The sequence below is a fragment of the Vespula pensylvanica genome, chromosome 3 (genome assembly GCF_014466175.1).
Source record: "Vespula pensylvanica isolate Volc-1 chromosome 3, ASM1446617v1, whole genome shotgun sequence".
NCBI classification, from domain to species: domain Eukaryota; kingdom Metazoa; phylum Arthropoda; class Insecta; order Hymenoptera; family Vespidae; genus Vespula; species Vespula pensylvanica.
Window position 1 is genome coordinate 2,057,563 of NC_057687.1, and position 7,399 is coordinate 2,064,961.

A 7,399-nucleotide genomic window follows, 5' to 3' on the forward strand; every position below is an offset into this window, starting at 1 on the left:
AAGAGAAAGAGAAAGAAAAACGACGTAATAATGAAGGAAAGAAAGAACGAAAGGGGAAAAAAAAAAGACAAGGAAAAAAGAAGGCCAACGCGAGGATGATCTTGACGCGCGTTGAACGCGTTTCTATCGAGGGTTCGAGTGCGATCCCGATCGTAGCTCGACAGCATCCGCCCGCGCAATGGACCAGGCGCGTCGAAGGGGGCCGAGCGTTGGCGAAGCCGGTCGAACGCGGACGAATAGTAGGCTCGAATCGTGCTCGCGCGACGCATCGGTTCGAACGCGCGCTCGAGAACCGCTCTTGGTCTATCTATGTTTCTCTCTTTCTCTGACATACACATAGAAAGAGAGAAACACAAACACTAACAGAGGATTCAGAGAGTAGTAGTCGTCTTCGTCGTTCCTCGTGTCTCTCTCGACTTAACGCTCGCGCGCCAGACGTTCCGACAGGCAAACGCGTTCTCGATACTCCGTACGTGCCGTGCGTTCGCTCGTTGCGCGCGAAATCGAACTTTCGATCTATCGAAATTTGAAAAGAAATCGTACAAGGGAAAAAAAAGGAAAGGAAGAGGTAACCAACGGGAAAGTGAGGAAAGATCGTGCGTCTCTTCTTTTTTTTTTCTTTATTTTCTTCTTTCTTTATTTCTTGATTTCTTTCTTCCTCATTTACCTTTCCATTTACTCGTCAGAAGCGAGTTGGACTTGAAAGAAACTCGAGGACTCTAAAAGAGAAAAAAACGACGAAAGATAAATCAAATAAAGTAAGGAAAAGGAAAAAGAAAAGGAAAAATGTTAAGTGCTGGGAACTTTGAGAAATAAGATACTTGTGATTATTTTATCGTGTTCTTGTTCGAAAATAATATTACGAAAGTGCGAAGCCGGGGATTCTGGACTGATGGATTTTACTTGCTTGTGCTCCGAAGATAGAGGAAAGAAGAACGACGAGACGGACGTGAGAATTTATCGTTATACGTAATTTTGAATTCGTTCGTTCCTTTAGAAACGAAGAATTCGTCGTCTTCGACGAAGTGGAAAAAGGAAGGAGCTTGCTCGTTGACAAAGTGGACAACGTCAGTATAATTCTCGTTATGGATTCCTTCTCGACGGTGAGTAATTAATCTAATCGTAATGTTAATTAATAAAATTAATAATCGCAAATTTTTCCTTTCGATTTTTCTTCGTTCTAAATCTTAATATTTTTTCTTTTTTGTATTTTGCATTTCGAAGAAACGAAAACGTTCGTTTGTACCGAACGTGTTTGAAAATTTTCATTATTTCAGTCGAGACACATCGCGGCGTCGTTTCTGCACTTTACGAGAATCCCGCAACGAAAATAGATCATACAAGTAATTTAATAATTGCTACGAAAGTCTAACGCAGTATGCGCGCGCTACCAAATGACGACGCGCGTCTTTTGAAAAATATTTCTCACGCGTGTGGTTTTACATATTTTTCTTCGTTTCTATTTTTTATTTTCTTTTATATATATATATTTTTTATTATTTTCATTTTTTATTTTCATTTTTATTTTTTTGATTCTTTAATTTCTTTTATTTGAAACATTGTGGAAGAATCATCAGGAATGTTCAGTTAATCGGACAATTTGTTTTCTTCTAATGAAATCGACTTTGCGTTCGGTCGAATAGAGACATTCGTCACTAGAGCAAGAATTCGATCAAGCCGGTTATAAACGTCATTATATCATCAAATGAGAAAGAACGAGAGAGAGAGGGAGAGAGAGTAAGAGAGACTAATACACACAATAGATTACCCACACTGGATATTCTTATAAACCGCGATCGGAATGATAATAGCTATCGGTAATTTACGATCCCTAGATCATTATATGTATCTATCTAGAGATACGTGCAAACTTGCCAGCCCTCTTGTCAAACGAAAGTATCGAGATTTCTATTCGCTCCTCGTTCGCAGACACTTTTCGACACCTTCCTTCTTAATCGTTCAGAGATAAATCAATTTACTAGTATAAAGAAAAAGAGAAAAGAATCGCGAAATGATGACATTTCCTTTATGGATGAATATATATCTATATAAAAAAAAGGAAAATAAAAGGAAAAGAAATCAGGAAAAATAAGCGTTTTCTATCCGAGCAGTATGTGCAACTAGACGTCATTTTCATAAAATAGACAAAAAGGGAATAAAGAATAAACGAAGAAAATAAATTTATTGTTTTTTTAGTAAATATAATAAAGAAGGATGATATAAAAATAGAAACTTAAGAAAATGTAGAAAATTAGCAATTAATTTAAAGAGCAAGTAGGAAGCTGAGTATTTTTACTCTCTCTCTTTCTCTCTCTCTCTCTCTCTCTCTCTCTCTCTCTCTCTCTCTCTCTCTCTCTCTTTTGGAGGCTTAACAATGTAACATGTGAGGAAACAGCGTAGACAAAGGACGTTTAACGGTCGAAAGGTCAAGATCGCCTTTATTTACCATCCAAGATGGTAACCGCGTTCGCATTCGCTCGCGCACGCTCGAAGCGACGTGCGATTAATCGTTGAGACTATCATAACATCTCTATGCCGGTCCTTGCGATGCGAAGAGAGAAAATAACCGAAGGAATTTAACGCGACGGGTTGTGTATATGTATGTACCTGGTTACTTGCCTGCAGGTTTCGCGTAAAAAGCCAGAATACGATAGCGATCTGAAAGACGCTGCTGCGCATTAGCATAATCTTTAATATGGGCCTTACGCGCAACGAGTCCCTTGAAACGCGTCGAATAGTTCGCGCTTTCGAAAAATACGAAAGGTCGTGACTATCCATTAACGAAGAATTTTAAAAGAATAATGAAACGGATAACATTTATTATTCTTATTAATATTAATATTATTATTATTATTAAAATAATACAAATTGTTTTAACGTTTGATCGACAATTTAGGATCATCGAGCGAATATTAGTGATCGGTGATATAAAAATAAATAACTCATCAAAAGGAAGATTATATGTGATATAAAAAAGATAAATCAATTTGAAATAGAAAACTTGTTATAAATAATCCATTGTAAGAATTCGCATGAAGAATGATTATGAAAGAATTAATTTTAAGATCGAATCGTAGTTAATCTTTGTATCACAAACGTGTCATATATTATACGTCATCAAACATTTAAATTAGAAAGAAATCTATTCGTTGAAAGTCTAACGGACAAATAAAAACAATTCATGTCTCGTGATTAATGATGTATGATAAACAAGAAGAAAGGAAAGGATCTACGAGACACAGAGAGAGAGAGAGAGAGAGAGAGAGAGAGAGAGAGAGAGAGAGAGAGAGAGAGAGAGAGACGTTATATTCTTCGCGAGGAAATATTTTCATTTACTCCACCTAATCTTGATCGATACAAGCGAGATAAGAACAACTGTTATTTTGAAGCTTCTTCACGCATCCGCGATTACGAATGTCTATTTGACCTCCAATGAGATCCTTGGAATCGTCCGTGGATGAAGTCATTTTTTTTCAGGAAGAGGAACGAAAAGTTCCTCCTTTCCTCTTCTTTTTCTTTTTCTTGTCCTTCTTGTGCTACATCTTTTTTTATCTTTCTGATTTAACTCCAAACATAATTTACCTTATCGGTGTACCGTCGTTCGCTTACAACATGTATAACATAACGATAAATCGTTTCGACTGCCATTTTAATTTCCATGCTACGTTATCGAACAAAGTCGAGACCAAAACCGAATCGACAAGATTTACGGAACGAAATCAACGTTTCTTGCGACTTTATCTAAGTCCTTTATACGTTCGCAGCAATTAAATCTCGTATCTTTGTTTCGTTTTTTAATACGTTTCTCATTTCTTTCGTTTCATTATACAAACGACGTAATGCACATTGTTATTCAAACAATGAATGACATATTTAGAAAGAATGAATAATTTAATCATCCGATAAAAACGGAAGAAAAAGGGGAAAAAGAAAGAAATTTACAGGATTTCAATAATAAAAACCTTAGTGTATCATTATTCATATATTTATTTATTATATTAATATATAATTTAATCGAATCATTTAATAAAAAATTAAGAAGATACGTATAAAAAGTTAGAAGGTTCGAATAATAAATATTCTACAATATAATTCTCATACTTGGTATCATATTGTTAGCTTACAATAAAAAGATATAACTAAAAATTAAACTTCTCATACTTGTTATTCTAACATTATCATGTCACAAACAAATAAAAATAAGAATTAGAATGTTTTAATAGAAAAGATTCTACAGTAATACATCGATTCTCATATTTTCCATCTTAGTCCTATAATATAATAAAACGACGTTAAATAAAAATTCTAACATGCCAATAAAACAAAAAGGAAAAAAAAAAGAAAAGACAGATAGAGAGAGAGAGAGAGAGAGAGAGAGAGAGAGAGAGAGAGAGATTCTGCTGTAGCACAATTCTCATACTTGCCATCCAAGTCTCGATCTTGGTCTAGATCTCGGTCTCGATCTCGGTCTCGATCTCGGACTCCGATCGGATGATCCTCGCAAAGATAACAGAATCTTGCGAGTACATCGATGAATGAGAGAAGCAACCTCTTCTTCTTCTTCTTCTTCTTCTCCTCCTCCTCCTCCTCCTCCTCCTCTTCCTCCTCCTTTTCCTCTTCTTCCTTCTCCTCCTCCTCCTTCTTCGTCTTCTTCCTATTCGCGGATATCTCTCGCGGCACACGAGCCGAAGGAAACGAGTATACGGTAGCTCCGTTCGCAAAAAGTCGGAATAACGCGCCAACCTGGCGCTGCGAAGCGATCAACAATGGCGATCACGTGTACACCGGCGCTTCGTGAAACACAGACATACAACGCATACACGCGTACAAACGTATACACACACGTATACATACGTATATACACGTTTTGTCGCGACATGAACCGGCTAACGTAAAAGCGCCAATGCGTGCGTGAGTGCATGCGTGCGTGCCTGTTTCTACGTACGTATGTACTTACTTACTTACTTACTTACTTACGTTACTTATTTCTTTCTTTCTTTCCGCTTGGCGAATGAGCGTGAGCGCGAGCGCGTAAGCAGCAGCGGCGCCGACGACGACGACGACGACGACGATGACGACGACGACGACGACGACGACGAAGACGACGACGACGACGTCGTTCTGCCTTCTCAAGCAAGCTCCCATAGACGGTACAAACAAGGGCTACAGTAGGTGCAAGTAGGTAGGGCTCTCTGAGGGCATGAATGGGAGCTTCATTCATGTTCCCTTCTGGGCCTTGTCGTACGCGCGACACGCGCGACTCCTCTCTCTCTTTCTTTCTCTTTCTTTCTCTTTCTCTCTTTCTTTCTTCTTTTCTTTTGTCTCCTTCATATGATCAAGTAACGATACCTCGTCTTTATATATGTATATACATAATATGTGTGTGGCATATATATGTATATATATCTTTTTTTTTGTAAAATAAATCGATGGCTATAATATTAACATATTGTTGAAATTTATCGACTTATTTTTTTTCCAGTGAAATATTTTTGAAAATAGTATGTAAAATTGAATTATTTTTAATTCATATTTTGAGATGATATTCTCTTTGTCTTCTTTTCTCTTTTTGTAATATAAATGACTTGTGTTAACGCATTGTCGACTGCAGACATATCGAATTAGCTTTTTTTTTTCGGTCAAATTATTATCTCCGCTCATCATCTTCGTTGAAGTTATTACGGAAAGTAATAAAATAGGAATCATTATCATCCATTATAAGAATTCATTTTAATTTAAATTTAATCTTGATATCAAACATTTTTATGTCATCCTCATCTCTCTCTTTCTCCCTATCCTTTTTTTGTAAAACAAGTCAATGAAAATTATATCAACATATTGTTGACTGACTTGATATTGTTAACTTATTTTTTTTTACTCAAATGTTATCATTAAAAGTAACGCAATTAATTTGATTGTAAAATTTATTTATCTTTTTTTTATGTTCACAATTATTAGGATATATTAATGATTATTTAATGATTCCTCTAATTAGACACATATCAAATTTCAAATAATTAGTATGAAAATAAAGTTATTAATATTCACTTTGGTTTAAGCGAGTCACTGATGTGTTTTTATATTGATTTTAATATTTGCTAAAAAGCGTTCATAATTACGTAAGGTAGTCGGTCAACAGTGTTTAAGAATGACGCATACGTAACAATAATTAATGTAAATTAAAAAAGAAATAAAGAAGACGATTGAAAATTGCTTAATTTTTTCTTTTTCATTTTTTTTTTAATAAAGGACACACACAGACACATCACACACGGCACAATACAGATTTCTTAAACATTAATTAATTTATTTTATAAATTCGATGAAATTCTGAATGAAGTTTTCAACTTTCGGAATGTTATTTTATTAATCATGGAAAATCAATTACAATAATTTTCACGAATTAAAAATTTTTTAACATACACGATAAGCTATATATTTATATGGCTCATGAACTTTTCGATGATGTTAATGTGCGTGAATATTAATAAGACGTTGGGAAGATACATGCGTTATCCTTCCATCTGAAGAGCCGGGGGGAGTCGAAGTACGAGGAACGTGCTTCGATGAATGGACCGTGGGATGCTGGGTGGCACGTGGGTGAAATTACAGACGATTTACGTTCGATTTCATGGCGGTTCACCGTACTCGATAAGATCGTACGACGTTTAAAAAGTTGTTAACGGAAGGCATCGAGTACATCGTGAGTCGATTTAAAGTTTCGAATCGTCGTCGAATCATCTTCTTTCTTACCTTAAGGCTCATGTGATTTGCTCTCTCTTTCTCTCTCTATCTCTTTCACTCTCTCTCTCTCTCTCTGTCTTTCTTTCTTCCTTTCTGAAACAGTGGAAGATTTACGCCTATTCGAAATCGCTTTTAGTAACGTCTCAAAGCGGAGAAAGTAACCAATCGATCGTTAGTTAAACGCAGCAAATTGCTGCGATCGACATTTCCCTTAATGAGCGAAGAAATCCGCTTTCATGTGATTATGAAAGGCATGAGAGCACGATTCCTACGAGGTTTCGCGTTCGAATCGATGTTAAATTAAAATGGCACGTTAAAATACAAATTGCAAAATTTTACCGAAAGAAGTAAAATTCTATTTCTGAAACGTATACTTGTTACGTAAAAAAAAAAAAAAAAAAAAAAAAAATACCGACACAGGCACACTATACATTAATTATTCATTTATACGTAAGTACTTCTCGTAGGATAGATTTGAAGAAAACACAGACCGATGTGTTATAATATCTTGAAAAAACAAAAATAATAAAAAAAAAAGAAATAATAAAAACAAAAAACAATAATCTATTTAGCAGATCAAAGTCGTGTCGTTTAACACTAAGCTTCTCGGTAGCAAAAGGTTCCATCGAGCGAACTAGAAAAAAGTTACGGAATA

At 35.7% G+C, this 7,399-nt stretch overlaps 1 protein-coding gene across 2 annotated transcripts in view; it reads left to right on the plus strand.

Moving 5' to 3' along the window:
* The window catches only part of LOC122628197, a 34,487-nt gene that overhangs the window by 3,862 nt on the left and 23,226 nt on the right, over positions 1-7,399 (plus strand). The window contains exons 1-2 of one of the 2 annotated variants that reach the window (XM_043810212.1): positions 166-568; positions 690-1,103. The gene's annotated coding sequence lies outside the window, so the exon portion shown is untranslated. Of the gene's footprint in view, positions 1-165; positions 569-689; positions 1,104-7,399 lie in introns of those variants that run through there. The other variant, XM_043810213.1, reaches the window with a different exon arrangement.